This window comes from Rhinopithecus bieti, unplaced genomic scaffold (assembly GCF_001698545.2).
Source record: "Rhinopithecus bieti isolate Rb0 unplaced genomic scaffold, ASM169854v2 scaffold_6782, whole genome shotgun sequence".
Lineage (NCBI taxonomy): Eukaryota > Metazoa > Chordata > Mammalia > Primates > Cercopithecidae > Rhinopithecus > Rhinopithecus bieti.
Genome location: NW_016805866.1, coordinates 6,301,642 through 6,318,583, shown reverse-complemented (window position 1 = coordinate 6,318,583; position 16,942 = coordinate 6,301,642). Strand labels below are relative to the sequence as shown.

The following is a 16,942-nucleotide window of genomic DNA, read 5'->3' as shown; positions in this document are numbered from 1 at the left end:
TAACAGCAAGATGACTGACTGGATTAGGGCACTTCATAAATGCTTTATCAGAACTCACTGTAGCTTTCTCAGTTTCTCAGTTTTTATCATTATCCCCGAGGTGTGCATATCTGATTTAAGGAGACTGGTTAGATATGCAAGCACTTTTTTATTTTTTTTTTTTAAAGAAAAAAAATTTATTTCAATCCCTTTTTTAAAAGCTTTTTTTTTTTTTTTTTCCACATACCAATAATATGTAAAAGAGAAATGCCACTCACTCTTACTCTCAGAAGATATTTTAAGAAATCTGCTTAGTGGGTTCATTGTGGAGTAAGGCAGATCCAGAGATGGGGATTCAAGTGCAAGTTATTTATTTGGTATGTGGTTCCTGGAAATGCTGATAATGAAGAAGTAGAATGGGGAGGAGGGGAAGTCCTCAGAAAGTCCAGAAAACTTTCTTTCTAAGCAAGTTTCCAATGAGAGATTGCAATTCTATCCAGATGGGTTCTCTGGGGCCCAAAGCATCATAAGTGGATCTGCAACATCCCACTTCCAGGGTGGGGCAACTGGGACATTTTACACCAACTCCCAGTCAGTCACTGGCTGAGGGTTGCTCCTGGGGACTCTTTTTTTTCCCCAGTACTGAAACAGGCAGAGTGAGATCTTATGACTAGAGAAGAGCCTCAGGCAAAGAGAAACAAACACTGCAAGTTGAAAATTAGTCCTGCAGGCACTGATGTGGTAAGGCCCAAGGGCATCTGGCCCTTACGGCCTCAGCTCCATCTGCAGCTACCATTCACTTAGTCAGAAATGGCTTGAGTTCCTTAGATACTAATTTCTGCTGTGATAATGGTGAAATACTTTCTGTGGAGAAGAAACCTCCCTGCAGGACTTCCCACAACATCAATAGCAATGCCATCATCATGGCCTCTTAAGCCATTCACAGATGGTTCAAGAGTGTTAATCACAAACCCTTAGACAAAGACTCTGGAAAGCACCTTATTCTTGGGCAATACCCCACAGGCATTCATACAACAGACTTAAAAATTCATCCGCTGGCGCTGGTCCGGTGGCTCATGCCTGTAATCCCTGCATTTTGGGAGGCCAAGGTAGGTGGATCACCTGAGGTCAGGAGTTTGAGACCAGCCTGGCCAACATGATGAAACCCCATTTCTACTGAAAATACAGAAAATTAGCTGGGCATGTTGGTGGGTGCCTGTAACCCCAGCTACTCGGGAGGCTGAGGAAGAAGAATCCCTTGAATCTGGGAGACAGAGGTTGCATGCAGTGAGTCGAAGATTGCAGTGAGCCGAGATCACACCGCTGCACTCCAACCTGGGCAACAAGAGTGAAACTCCATCTCAATTAAAAAAAAAAAAAATTAATGAATGGCAATATAATTATTGCAAGGACTTGTGATTCATGTTGATGAATATCTAATAGGTGTTTCATGCGTATTTGTGGAATGAATTATTATCATTATTATTATTACTAGTATTTTGACCCTTCTTGCAGAATCACACATGCAACTCTTATTCTAGAGAGCGCGAATCCACTCCCCAGGCCAAGTTGTGATTGCTTTATCTGAATTTACCTGCAGACTTGCTAGGAAGTTTGTATCTTGGACTCTGCTGACTGTGCTAAGGAGATTTATAGGAGCCTGATAAATAGTACTTATATCACAACAGACGCTTTACATTTCTGCCGTGCTGGAATGAAATTTCCCGGCCAGAGCCTTTTCTAAGGCCATTTTTTATGTCAAACTGCAGTCAGTCTGGAGGTGGTGTTGAAGATGGTTATGAATGTTACAGAGCGAGCGAGGCAATGCATTAGCAAAGAATTTCAGTGAAAATGAGTATAAAGGGAGGGGTCTTGGCTCATCAGTACAAGCAGGAAATCCCCATGAAGAGGCTGATTTCACTGGCAAATTTAAATCTAACCTATAACAGACAAAAATGTCTGTTAGATGCTTACTACCTTCAATAATTACACAAATTTAGTTTCCCTTGGTCTTGTTGTCTCACCGCATTCATATTTATGTTGTTATATGTATATACATCTTCATAAGCCAAGCCAGAATTTTTTTTGGAAATAAACAATAGTTAATTGATCTGAGAACTTGTGATGGCAAACATAGAGATTCAAAGATACTTAGAAGAAAGCAAGACTTGTCATCTATGATCTTTGCTTTCTTCTCTTGTAAAGATAGATTAATACCTGGCCTATGAATTCAAAGAAACAGGTAAGACTTTCTAATGTGAGCCAAAGTGGTTGTTTTGTATAGTGTTTTACAGTAGTTCCTGGGTAGATTTTCCACTTCTTTTCTTTTGTAGATTTGCTACAAAATTTTAGCTCAATCATCCAATGAGACAATGTAGTTTTTGTTGCTTGTTTTGGTAGCAGGAGAAAACAAGGAAAGGGGCAAGAGTACCTCCATCTTTTTTTGTGTTCTTTTCTGTGTTTATTGTTCAGTTTTGTTTTGTTTTGGGGAGTCTGAAACTCCTCTATTACCCTTTTCCCTGAAAGATACAGAAAGGTGGGGATATCCATGGTTGTAGCAGAACAAGTAGATTCCAGAAAGGGGCTGTATATTTCATTGACCCATTCTTAATTCCTAGTGGCAAAGAAATAAATGAGAGAAACACTTTGAATGTAGGTTCTAGTGCTCAGTTCTTAAGTCTAAGTCTTTACCAGAAACACCTGAACCCCTTCATCAAAAACAAAGATTAGAAATATTTTGAATATCAAGATTGGATAGGAAGCAACATTTATACCACTCTCTTGAAAGAACCACATGACAAATGCAACTGATTAGGAATTGTAATTGAATGGAGGAGGGAACTATTTCCATTGTTTACACTCTATCAGTGACCTGGATGCTACATGAAATCTTAATAAACAAAACAAGCAAACAAAAAAAATCCCCACTTGTTTATGTATCCATTCATTCAAATTTTTCAGCATTAGTTTAAGAAGTTTCATCTGTAAAATTATGTATTTAAGACAGAATGCTACATTTCTCTTTTATTCATATTTCCAAAATTTGTCACATATGGAAAGCTTCAGTTTTTCAGTAGAATTCTTATTTATTATCAAAGACAGCTTTTGTGAGGAAAGCAACACTTTTTTTTTTGACAAACTCAATTTGTTTGCATATAAAATATAATGTGAAAATTAATATTGTACTGTGTTTGCAATACTGTGAAAATACTGGGATCTTATTTTGACTAATTATACATCTTAACTTGTCCTATAATGAAACATTTAGCTGAGATGTAGTCTTGCTTTGCTCTTTCTTTTCAGTAGAGGTGTGAGTTTTTCTCTTTTGGCTGTGTTCCATTTTGTGCAATACGATTGCATTTTCTTTTAAAAAGTCCTCTGCTTCACAACCAACTTTCACTTTCTTGTGTAGAGTTCATATTCACTCTGGAGAGGTTTGCAAATCATAGTGAGATGACAGCTTTACAAAGAGCCATGGGATTCTTTGAGATTAAAAATAACAATTGGATATTATACATATTAAGGGTTGCAAATTATGGCCCATGCCGAATCTGCCCTGAGGCCTCTTTCTGTTTGGAACTCAAGCTAAGAATAGTTTTCATATTTTTAAATTATTTAAAAAAATAATATTTTATGATACACAAAATTATATGAAATTAATTTTCAGTGTCCATAAATAACATTTTATTTGAATACAGCTGCACTGATTCATTTACATATTGTTTAAGACTTTTGTGCTACAACACAAAAATACTTGAGTAGTTATGACAGAGACCATATGGCCAGTAAAGCCTTAAATATTAATTATCTGGCCCTTTACAGAGATATTTGCTGACCTTGGTCTCTCTCTTTCTCTCTTTCCTTTTTATATATAGCTATAGATAGGTAGGTAGATTTATGATCTATTCATCTATATATATGTTTTATCTGCCTATGATCTAGCTGTATCTACATCTCTATATCTACGCTCTATCTGCATCTATTTATATCATATCTATCAAAGAGAAGGAGAAAATGACATTCAATTAAGAAATATAACTGCCATTTAATCTCAAATGTGCTTGGACATATTTATACTAAAATGAGCAAAATTTATAGTAATCAATATCTTGTTCTCATTTATTCTTCATGTGAAAATAGCACACAAATAAAGACAGAAGATCCATCCCATTTCATATGAACACATTATCAGCCCATCTTCATTTACATGGCTATACCACCTTCAGGCAAAGATGAGCTTTGCACTATTAGGCAGATACTGAAGTAAAAATAAACTTCTTTTCAACATGTGATTTTTTCAGCTATCATGTCTTTGGCTCACACAGACTCATAAAAAGCTTTAAATTTACTACATTTCTAAAAGGATACAGTTTGTGCAGTCGGTAACTGTCACATTCTATATAGACATTGGTGAAATACACTCACAAAGCAAATCAGTTATTCCTCTCCTTTGCCCAGAGATGGAAAATCATTCGATCTCATAAAACCTTCTTATTTTATTTTATATTTTTATAGCTAAAGGTATGAAGCTGAATAGTGACTTGGGTGGTATTTGTTGCTTTTAAAATGTCCTTTCTTTAATTTTAATGTCAGCATAGCAAATGGAGAACCACTATTGTTTGTTGCTTGATTATAATCACTTTCCTGAACTAGGAAAATCATAGAGAATGTGTGTGTGTGTGTGTGTGTGTGTGTGTGTGTATGGGGTGGGAGGGTGGGTGGTCTGTACAAATATATAAAATACAGCATTAAATTTACATGTAGTTTGGTTATAAATTGTGAAGAGGAGAAAAAAACTTTTGTTATTTTTTTTAAATCAAGGTCACTGAAGAACTGTGCATATTAGTACTTTAAGTGGATGGTGCTTTCCAATTACAATTAATAATAAAACCTACTTAGATTTTAAAAATAATTGTTTTGCTAGCTAATTCAGGCTAATGTCAAGATAATCCAATCAGTGTAGACATTTAACCATCATTCAATTATTTTAACTACAACGATGTTACAGAGTTTGAAAGGCAAGTGCACATTACATTTCTGCTAAAATAAACACTTCCCATTTCTTATTCTGGAATCACCTTGTAGGCAGGCTTACATAATAACAAGGACTCTTTGAAATCATTATTTGCTCAGTGTGCTATTAATAATAATCTTTTCATGTTGAATGAATTGAAGATGAAGATCTACTCTTTAGCTCTGACAGTTAAGTGTAATCTTTTAAGAATGTGGGCAAGAGGCAAGAAAGGAAACATGGGGATTTACATTTGTGAACAGTGCTGATCCTGAGAAGACATACTCATAAGGCACCATGAGCAGAGCCTCCATGTAAAGTCAGAATTGTCCTTCCTGTCTACACAGTTAGTTCAACTAATCTTACTGGGGGGACCACATATTGTCTCTATTTCATCACCCTTTCCCTCTACTCACTAGACTCTTCCTCTCTACCCACAAACACTACAGGACGTTCTTTATTTGAATACAGTGAAACTGACTCTGTAAGCTGCCCCTTCCTTACTGATAAACAACTTTATCCAATGTTAGGTCCTTTCAATTTGTTTCAATTTAGGATTTTGAAATAGTTTGAATGCTGTTGGAAATGATACTTTCTGTTATAGAAAACAATCCATTGGAACATTATTCTTGAATGAAAAAAAGGTTATATATTTCCTCTTAAAATAAGATGAATTCCTCTAAAAAGTAATTTTGTAGGAGAAATATTAAGAAACACTATCATCTGAATTTTCACAACATCTCATATTTCCAGTGTCCTGCTAAATCTAAAACAGATTCTTTTATTTTCTTTAAAACAAATTTAAAAAGAACAAGTGTCTTTGCAAAACAGGAAAAAAGTATTGACTTAAACATACAAAAAAACCAATATATGTTTTAACCACTTGGATACATGTGTTTTAACAGTAGATTTGTTTACATCATCAAATTCTTTCTATCTTTGCTATATTGGTTTTTCAAAAGTAGACCCTAAATATTATTCCTACTAAGTTTCAGAAATATACAAATAGATACAATATTTTCTGTCCTGAACTGTTAGAATAACCTCTCATGTGATCATATAAACACCAGCCACATTCTAGTTCAAAACGCTTTGGAATTGAAAAGCAGTTTTCAGTTCCTACTTGTAGGTGGGTGATAAAGTCTTCAGGCTTGTTAGGGCTAAAAGCGCCACACATTTTGAAGATAAATTAGTTTCATTTTTGTTACTGTATTGCCAGCTTCTCTTCCAAATTACATTTTTAATAAATTTGATCTATAGCCATTTTGAAGGGTGAAAGCCCATAAACACATCTTTCTGCTTTAATTGCCTTTATAAAGCACTTACTCAAAAGGGCAGTTTTCTTCCCAATAGTACCACCAGTTTTGTAAGTGAATCTGCCTGCCTCTCAGGATAAACTGAAACTCACTGCTAAAATGAATCCTGTACTGTGGGGTGTTAATATATTCGTTCACACAAATTTTTATTGCAACAAAAAGGAAAATAATTGCCTTTTCAAGGAGGTTGTATGACATTAACAGGTAACATTTATATTCCAATTTATTTACAATTATATTCTACATATCATGGTCCCATTGTCAGATCAATGCTGTTTGTGACTTGCAGGCAGTTAAAAAAACCACACCCTTTGTCATAGAACAACAGGCTTGAGCAAGTTTGCTACTGGGCACTGAGCCACATGAATCCATGTATCTTTCTCTTCTCTATTTGTGTGTACACTCCTCCCTGGGTGATCTCATCCAGAGTCATGAACTTGCATTCCATCTACACACCCATTCCTCTGTCATTTGGATCTCTACTCTCATCTCTCCCTGAGTTCAGACTTGTACCGCCTACTGGCTCTTCACTTTGACCGGCTAACTGATGCTCAAATTCAATGTATCGAAAGCAGAACTCTTAAGTCTTCCTGCAACCTGTCTTCCCCATCTCAGTCCCTACCGTCAACATTTCATACTAGGACCCAAAACCTTGTAGAAATCTGTGACTCCTCTTTATCTCCCACATTCCTCATCTATTAGCAACTCCAGTGGTCTCTAACTGCATAATACAAATATGTACACACAGAATCTGACCATATCTCAACATCTATTCTGTGACTGCTCCAATTAAGCCACAATCTTCTCTCACCTGGATGGTAACATACTACTGAAGGGGTTCTGTGGCTCTGATAATTCTCTAAACACCGGCTATAGTGAAATATATTCACATATTTTAAAATATGAATTAGGTAATTTCTCAGCCGTGCTCAAGACTGGCCAATGGTCTCTATCACACTCAGAATGAAGTCCAAGCCCCATGGGCTACAGTGGCACATGTGAGGCAATCCTTACCTAATTGCTCTTCTCACCCCAGTCTCCCCCTCATGCATATTGCTCTAGCCATGTTCACTGACCTTCATGCTTTCTGTGAACAAACCAAGCCCACTCCTGCCTCAGGCCTTTGTACTTTCTCTTCTCTCTGTCTGGAACACTCTTCCCCTGGTTTTTGGATGGCTCACTTTCCTACTTCATTCATATTTCAGCTCAAATGTCAATTCCTTCGGAAGGCCTTTCCTTTCTAATCTAGCATCTTCTACTCCATCTGTCACTCTGTAATTGTGCCCTTATAACATTTTTTTTTTTTTTTCTACGTAGGTCTTATTGCTCTCTGAACTTTCATTATACTTATTTATTTTTCTATTCATTTATGGAATTTTTCTTGTCTCTCCCAGCAGAAGGTTGGCTCCATGAAAGATAGGAGCTAGTCTCTTTTCTTCCCCACTGGATCCCTTTTGATTTCTGCATCCTTTGAAGAAACAAATAAATCTTCCCACATAGGGATATTCGATTCCACTATGGTGTAGACAGCCACTAGGTATGGGATGTGGAAGATATAAAGTAAACTCAGACACTGAAATACTAGGCCCAAGTCAGCAGATGCACTTCCTGCCTCAGTCACGATTTCCTCAGCAATTGCAAGAATGTGGGAGGGGAGAAAGGGGGAAGTAAAGAAAGAAGTGTTGAGGCGTTGGCATTCTGGGACGAATACTAAGAATATGTGGGGCAAAAAAAAATTACTGTGAACATCTCACTTCCAATAACACATAAGAAAGCAATTGAGTCAAACTGGAAAGTGAAAATCAGAAATTCATGATTTTTAAAAAAAGTTTCTGATTTCCCATGCAAACTCAGAAGTCATTACATTTTGGCAGTTGTAAATATTGCTAGGAAGCATTTTAACAATGCAGACTTTTGAGCCTCTGGGATTTGGGTTTGTTCTCCAGAGGATTCCAACGCAGGTGGTCCATGTACATGTTTTGAAGAATGGGGACTGGGAGCAGTGAGTGCTCTAAACTATTTTATTTCAATAAAGAAAGGAGAAATATTTTCTAGCTTCCTTTCGATGCACAATAAAAATATATTTTTGTCACATATTTATTTATTATTTTACTTTAAGTTTGGGGTACATGTGCAGAAGGTGCAGGTTTGTTACATAGGCATACATGTGCCATGGTGGTTTCCTGCACCCATCAACCCATCATCTAGGTTTTAAGCCCTGCATGGATGTCTTAATGCTCTCCCTCCCCTTCCCCTCCACCCACCGACAGGCCTCAGCGTGTTATGTTCCCCTCCCTGTGTCCGTGTGTTCTCATTGTTTAACTCCCACTTATGAGTGAGAACATGCAGTATTTGGTTTTCTGTTTCTGTGTTAGTTTACTGTGAATGATGGCTTCCAGGTTCATCCATGTCCCTGCAAAGGACATGAGCTCATTCATTTTATGGCTGCGTAGTATTCCATGGTGTATATGTGCCACATTTTTTTTATCCAGTCTATCAGTGATGGGCATTTGTGTTGGTTCCAAGTCTTTGCTATTGTAAATAGTGCTGCAATAAACGTATGTGTAGATGCACGATAAAAATATTTTTAAGATCATCTATGAAAACATCAATCATGGCTGATTTATTTCAACATATTCACAAGGCATTATTTTCATAAACTTATAATCAATTTTCAAGAATGTCATTAAAACAGTTTTAGCATTGCCTCAGCCCCTCCATTGGTGAAAACTAGGACGATTACAGCATCTATATCACATGATTATTCAAGCATGTTAAGTGATGGAAACACTTAGAAAAGTGCCTGGCCTATAGTAATCTCAGTAAATATAGCAATTGTTATTATTATTACTAATTGAAACCATGCTCTACAAAACTTTTAAAGTTTCATTCATTTGACTATAATCTTAATTGGTTTACAACAGCTTTTGCTTAGGGTATAAACTGATATCTAAATTTTTATACATTCTGGTTAGGCACATAAATATTCTGTATCAGAAAAATCACAAAGTTTACCTCAGTCTGTGTGATAATTAACTCAATTTTAATCTCTAAGGGTGAACTGAAATAGGTATTTCTTTTGAATCCACACTGCTACACTTTTAAAAGTCATGAATTTTTACTGTAAAAAATCAGGAAATGCAGAAAAATATTACCTATAATATAACCTGTAATCCATTAATATATTCCATGCAAAATGTCATCTTATGGTCTGTATAAATTTTTTTGTTGAAACAAAGTCTCACTTTGTTGCCCACTCTGGTGAGCAGTGGCACAATCAACTCACTGCAATCCCCACCTCCTGGGTTTAAGCAATTCTCATGCCTCGGCCTCCTGAGTCGATAGCACTACAGGTGCCCGCCACCATGCCCTGCTACTTTTTATATTTTTAGTAGAGACAAGGTTTCACCATGTTGGTCAGGCTGGTCTCAAACTCCTGACCTCAGGTGATCCACTCGCCTGTGCCTCCCAAAGTGCTGGGATTACAGGCGTGAGTCACCGTGCCCAGCTGCATAAAAAAATTTTTATAAAAGTAATGCCAAAACTTTACATATTTCTTATTTTTTTCAATAAAATAGACTTAAAATTTATTCTATGTTAATTTTCACTTTATTAATCTCGTTGTTCAATTATGTGACTCCTGGAAATTAAAAAGACGGTGTGCCTTTATAGACAAAGTGCAGGCACTATTTCATCGGGGGAGAAAAGGAAAGTACGGTGCCCTGATATAAATCCGTCAGTGTGCCCTTCCAGGATTCCTCAAGGAATGAAAATTTTCCAGGTGTACGATCCCCAGAGTGATCTTTGAGTGAAGACAGCAAGTGTGTCCTACCTAGAGCTTCCTAATGGAACACTTTAAGGATAGCTGCTAGTTTAATTATGCGCAATGCGTTAACATTTGAATAGTGGCAAAAGAGAAGTCAAGTAATACTTAATCTGCTTTAATTATGTATTATTTTAGAAGAGGATATTTTCTTAACAGGAACTCTCACTCAAAATTGCAGCTTTGTGCTTTTAGCATAGATACTTAACGCACAGCCCAGTTACTGAGTAGTCACGTGGTCAGACGTACCTTTGCATAATATTGTAGAGAATTTTCTTTTAACTGACAAGTGAGTGGAAATCATGCCAACATTTCTTTCTTCCTTTTAAAAAAATTGTTTCAGGCTTGTGCTCTACAGACAATACACCCATCCTTCAACTATACAGCTTCAATATAATTGTATTTCCCTTTATTTCTCACTTTTATGTCTTTGTTTTGAAAGGCAATGGTGTGTAGATAAAAGCTTACGAGTAAGATAGACAGTAAATTGAATTTCACCTCTCTGTTTGTTTACTGTGTGACCTTGGGCAAGTTGTTTAACCCGCCTAATTCTCAATTCTCTAATGTGTAAAATGGAGAATTGAATTTTATATTTTATATTTCTGTTATATATTTATAATTCTGTTGTGAAATTTGAATAATAAGAAGCATAGAGATCATCTGTCACCTTATGCTGTCTCAGTATAAGTCTCTTTCCTTTCCTTTTATTGTATTGTACTTTTCTACATATTTCGTTGTGTACTTGTCACATATTTTAAATTTCCTCATCTCTTTTGCTTTCATTATTTCCAGGATGATCTCAGCGACGTAAGATACGTCTGGGCCCATCCGACTTACCAGTCTCTCACTCTCTTTCTTTTTGCTTTTTGTTTTTTCATCTTTACATTTACTTTCTTTCAAATCGAACATGTTTTTTCTTTGGAGAAAATCTGAAGGTGTCATATACAAGTACATAACAAACAGCTTCACCTCAGTCCCTTATCATTTTAATTTATTTTTCGTCTTCCTATGGTGATGAAACCTAATATATAACATATTCATATGTGTTCCCAACTTATCTAACAAACCATCTCCTTGCAAGTTTTTCTTGACCTAAATGGTACAAAACAGCCTTAGCTACGTTCTTTGTCATGATACCAAAATACAATCCACTGAATACCTTATGGCCCAGGACTGCATGGGCCACATCCTGCCTCTTGTCAGACTAGCATCTTTTCCTGGAAAACCAATTTTATCAGGACAGTGATGTTTGTCACTTCTAGTTCTTCATACATTCTCAAACATCCTTTAAAAATATGATCACTGCATTATTTTATTGTGTTAGCTATTTCACTGTTATTTATGATTTTTTAGCTGAGATAAGATATACAGTTTAGAGTCAGTCCACGGGGACTGAGGACACCTCTCTTTTTCAACTCACTGGTTATCCAGTCTCCAGGTTGTGGAGTGAGGTCTCACATTCAATCACTGGATTTTTCATCTTGGGCTTCTTTTCTGTTTTTGAAGCCATATAATTTTCTTTAAATGTCTTTTCTTAAAATTGAAACAGTTAAATTATCCAATTTCTTTTCCATTTTTTTTTTTTTTGCCATCCATTTGCACTCTGAACCCATCAACCTCTCCTCTCTTCATGAGCACAATAAGATGTTTTAGCATGCGCCTTCATTTTTGCCTTACCCTCCTTTTTTTCTTTCCTTCAGTTTGACTGTACCAATACAAATGGCCCTCATTTTGCTCTCTGATTTATGCGGCAATTCCTCATCCTTGTTTTCCCCTGACTGCTCTCATTAAATGTATCTCAAACTAAAAGTATCTTCAGGCTATGAATTGTTTGAGCTTCATTTCTTCTTCTCAGAGTGCTTCCTCTAGAACTTTCTCGATGGACTCCGATGTCCTGACAAAGGAATAAAATTTTTCACGCCTTGGATATTTCTTCTAGAATTTGAATCATCTTCTTGTTCTGTAGGAATAAGGTTATCTTCCAAGTGTATTTTCTAATATATGCAGCTTTTATGGAAGGTATTAATGATTTGAAAAGTTGAACTTTTCTTTTTCTCTTACACATAAACTCTCACAGTCCAGTGACTCATCTTTTAGAAGTAATTTTTCAGCCTTTCTGCAGGTATATATATGTAAACATTTTAAATTCTGTATTTGTTTTAGATTGGTTCTATATCTTTGCACCCTTTGTTTAGTTTTATTTACTTTTAGTCCTCTCAATTTTTTTTTCTAAGTAAATCTTATATTCTCTTTAAATGCAGCTGTTTTTCTTTTTTAAGGAAAGGAGACATATCCTTAAATAACCTATCCATTTGTATTTCTTGGTGCCATTGTCTGAGAGGAAGAGGGGGCTGCAGCATTTGCTATAAAATCAAATCTCTCTTTTTCCACAATTGACATCCATAATCATCCATCTCAGGGTTAGTTCATTTACCTCTGAAATGTTTACATGCCCCGTCAGCTAATGTGATGGTTGCAGATATACTCACTCTCAGTACAGCTATTTCCCAATTTCCAGACTCACAATAAAACAAGTTTATTTAGTTTGAGTTCCAAAGGCTGTAACTCTAGCTTCTGCATTTTAATTATCTGTTTTGATTATCTTATTTTCAATTGTGATGTGCTCGTATTTATCCTTCAGGATCTTGTGCCAAACCTCTTTTTTCCTTTTCATGATTCCTCATAATCCACAGACTTATAGAAACACAGTATTCCTTCCTGTTTTTCTCTTTTTTGTTTTGAATTTGAGTTTCATTTATTTTGGACTTTCCTTTGATTTATTTAGTGATAATTTTGTCCTTTCCCTTATGTATTTTCTTTTTCCTCTATAAACTTCCCCCCAATTTTTGTTCCAATGTACACATTCTCTTTCCTTCTACAAAATCTTGCTTTTCTTCTTTTATTTCACAGCTCTTGATCATTACTCGATACTTCATATACTTGTCTTTTATTCTTCTTCCACTATTATGATTTAAATTATTAATTTTTAATCATCTCCTCATCTCTACCTAAAGCTACTTTGAATAATTTTCCATATCAATTGATTCTAGGACTCAATATTTTCGTTGTGTATAATTTTATTATCATGCGCTTTTAGGACTTTTCATAAACACTTCCCCTTCATCACAAAAATTACAAAAGGTACAATAACAGCTTAGCAGCTAGTATTATGCAGTGCTTAATAATGTTTAGGAAGGGCTTAATACTATTTATGAAAAGCTTTCTCTATGCCAGGCCCTCTGCTATGTGTTTTACCTGGCAGAATTCTCTGACTCAGCTACTGTTAACCTTTCATTTTATAGGGGACAAAACTGAATTTTGCAGAAGCTATCCAAGTTAGGGTTTAGTTTGCTGAGGGTCACACAGGAGTAAGAGGCAGATCTAGTATTCAACCAGCTAGTCGGACTCCAAAGTCCCCCCCAACCCCTGCCTACCCCTGCCAGGAATAAATCTTCCTCCCAGAGTAAGCTTTATTTAGGCGTCATTATAGTGTGGGGCAAGACATGAAATTAAAGGCCTAGAGAAATCACTTGGATACTGTGATACAGGCCAGACAGCATACAGTGGTGAGCACATTCATCCAAGTGGTGCCGCTGCCCTTCTTCTCCAGCTGAGATCTGCCATGTGCTCGTGAGGATTGGTCAGGATTTGCAAGAGTTCTTAATCAGCCAAGGTAATTAGAAATCCAAGTATTTTGCGTGTGACGTTTCCCATTGGAAAAGTTGTATCTCCTTAAAAAAATTATACATCATGCTGGCTAACCAAAGACATCTGTATGTGTAATACAATCTGTGGAATTTGACACCTCCGTTTAACTGACTCCTAAACCTATTATATCCCATGGATACCATTTTTCCTCTAGAAAAACATAATCAGGAATATGGTGCCTGTCACACCTCGATTCTCACCCTGAGAATATGCTCTAGAACCAATGAACTAGGTTCAAATCTCAGCTTTTCCACATGACATTATGCAGTTTACTTAACCATTCTGTGCCTCTGTTCTTTGCTTATTAATATAAAATAGAAATAAAATTGTCTGCATCAGAGAATTTTAAATAGTTGCCTTTAAAATAATTTTCACCAGTTTCACTGGAGAGTGGGGGAGTAAAACTTCTCACCTGCCATGCCAACAGTCAGTTCACCATTGGGTTTTTATGAGGATTGAGTACGTTAATATTTGCATATTTAATAAAATACTGGAAGAACAAGAATAAGAAAAGATCACTAGGCTTTAACTCAGGATCTCTGAAATTTGAATTGAAGTTTTTAATCCACTTGCTATATAACCTTGGGAGAGTCACCTAAATGCCATTTGTGTCCTCATCTGTAAAATGTATTTTGTTTTGAAAAATATATGTGTTATCTTATTATCTCAAGGTATTTGAGGATCCCTCATGTCTATTCTTTACAGAAGCAAAATATCCCATTTTTCCATTGTATAGTACAATGCCAACTCCTGAAGATGTTGCTCTACATGGTCAAAGGGTCAGCATACTGCAGGCAACCAAAGGTCAAGACAAATTTACAAGATCCCTCCATACTGCTGTCACTATCCAGCTTACCAATAGTGCCTTCCTAGTTAGTGTCTATCTGGTCTCAGTAAAATAATACAGAGTCACACAAAGGACATGAGCTTTTGGAGCAGCCTTATGCACACTGAGTTCTATTAATGATGTGGCTATAAAAGGAGGCTGAAGTAGTCATGGCTGAATGTTAATTTAACTACAGCCATATATAGTGCAGTTTGGAGCGTAGGAAGAAAAGGTATCCTATTAATATCTATGAATGTGTTAGGACTCCCATGTACCAGTCAGGGTGAGTGACATAGCAGTCCTAAAGAACAAACTTTATGAGCCACAAAGTGTTCTTGGAATTGAAGATCTGGGAAAATCATGAATATTTCCCCAAGACTTTTACCTTTGAGAATAGCAATACTGTTCCATAGCATAGTGCTTGATATTATTTAAGAATTAATTTTAGAATGGTTTCTTCTAGTTTTATTGATCAGAGGCTGAAGCTGCTTGTTTAAAAGGAATTGTTCGAAAGTGTCTAAGTTGAAGGATTGAGAAAAGGCTTTTGGGTTTATGTTGGCTAGGTCAATGAGAAATAGCTCAACAAGACAGGAAGATAAGAGAAGACCACACTTCATTAACAAGACTTTCTTTGGTCGCTCATCAACTTTATAATTATTGGAGTCCTCTAATAACATTTACCTTCTGCTTCTCTTTCAGCAGGTTTTGCTTCGTATTAAACTTATTTATGTGTCCTCAGATTGTGTGTTGCTTATAGTCAGAAAATGTCTTTGCCCTAGAGTTTCTCTGCACCATCTAGCACAATGTCTTTCAAGTGTGATGAGTATAACTGTTTGTTGAATGAACAAAAATACACGTGTCTTTACACAGGTACACATATATACTCATCCTGAGACATTACCTACTTATGTTCCACTGATCTCAATATATGTTTCGGTTCATATGACTCTAATACTCTTAATTTCTTTTAGAATAGGTTGAGCCTTGTTTAAAAGAAGAGGGAGAGTTTTACACACACACACACACCCCCACCCCCACACACACAGACTTAGCACACCCTTGGCAGAATTCTTGATCAGTCAAGGCAATTAGAAATCCAAGTATTTTGTATGTGAAGTTTCCCATTAGAAAAGTTGTATCTCCTTTAAAAAAATCATACATTGTGCTGGCAAATCAAAGACACATGCATGTGTAATACAATCTGGGATTAGACACCTCCATTTAACTGACTCCTAAACCTCTTATAACCCATGTATACCATTTTTCCTTACCCCAAAGAATTCATCAAATCAAAATCCACAGAAATCTGAAGGAACTAAAACTTTTTAAATTCTGTCTCTAATTAATATTCATAGATCTATGGTTATACAATATTTGATTCCAAAGTCATTTAAAATGGATTAATGGAACAAAAGCTTTATGGTTACTAATAAGGACTAAATGTACATTATGATCATTAAATAATAGAAATTCCTAGAAACCTGATTGTATACGTATAGGAAAACTAATGCAAAACTACAAAGTTTCAAAGATGATTTTTTGAAAAAAAAAAAATTCTTAACCAAACACCATTTCCCTTGATAGATTTGCTGCCCATGGTAATGGAGTCAAATACCTGCAGAAGAACATAATCAAAACTCAAAGGAAAGTAAGGAGGAGCAAGTTTTTTAAAAGGAATATTGTTTGCCATCCTGTTGTTACTCATTCTTGTTGATAATTGATTTTGTGCTTAAATCTCATAAGAATAAACAGTTTTTAGCAATGCTTTAAATTCTTAGCATTTTCTAGGAAGCGGTTGTGATCAGTGAATCAGATCTGACTTAATCTGATGAATGAGTATTATTTTCAATAGAAAAGCCAAGAAGCGCTGGATAGTATTCGAATGCTTCCTAAACCCTATTTCAACACTTCTCAGATTGAACTTACTCTTTTCCTCCAGATATGTGCTCTTCCTTTTATGTCTCCTGTCTCCATCAATACATTACCTTCCTTCTAATCACCAGAGCTAGACAGTCCTGGTTATTGTTGATACATTCTTTCTCATCCACAGCCACATTTAATAGATCAATTATCCTCTGAAAACTCTTTCCTGCCTTGCTTTTCCCACTGCCACTAGTTCAAGCCTTTGTCATCTTTTTCCTACTGCAATAATCTCTCACTGGCCCTTCCCTCTCAATTCAACTTTCTATAATACCACTGGATTTATCTTCCTAAAACACTAATAAGCTTACATTGCTTCCCAGGTAAAAAAAAAAAAAAAAAAAAAAAAAAAAAAAAAA

At 36.0% G+C, this 16,942-nt stretch overlaps 1 long non-coding RNA gene across 1 annotated transcript in view; it reads right to left on the bottom strand.

The window, feature by feature from the left end:
- Window positions 1-2,208: 2,208 nt before the first annotated feature.
- LOC108530797 (uncharacterized) overlaps window positions 2,209-16,942 on the bottom strand; it is a 26,424-nt gene continuing 11,690 nt past the window's right edge. The window contains exon 2 of the long non-coding RNA XR_001885966.1: window positions 2,209-2,593. This is a non-coding gene — a long non-coding RNA (uncharacterized LOC108530797). The remainder of the gene's footprint in view (window positions 2,594-16,942) is intronic.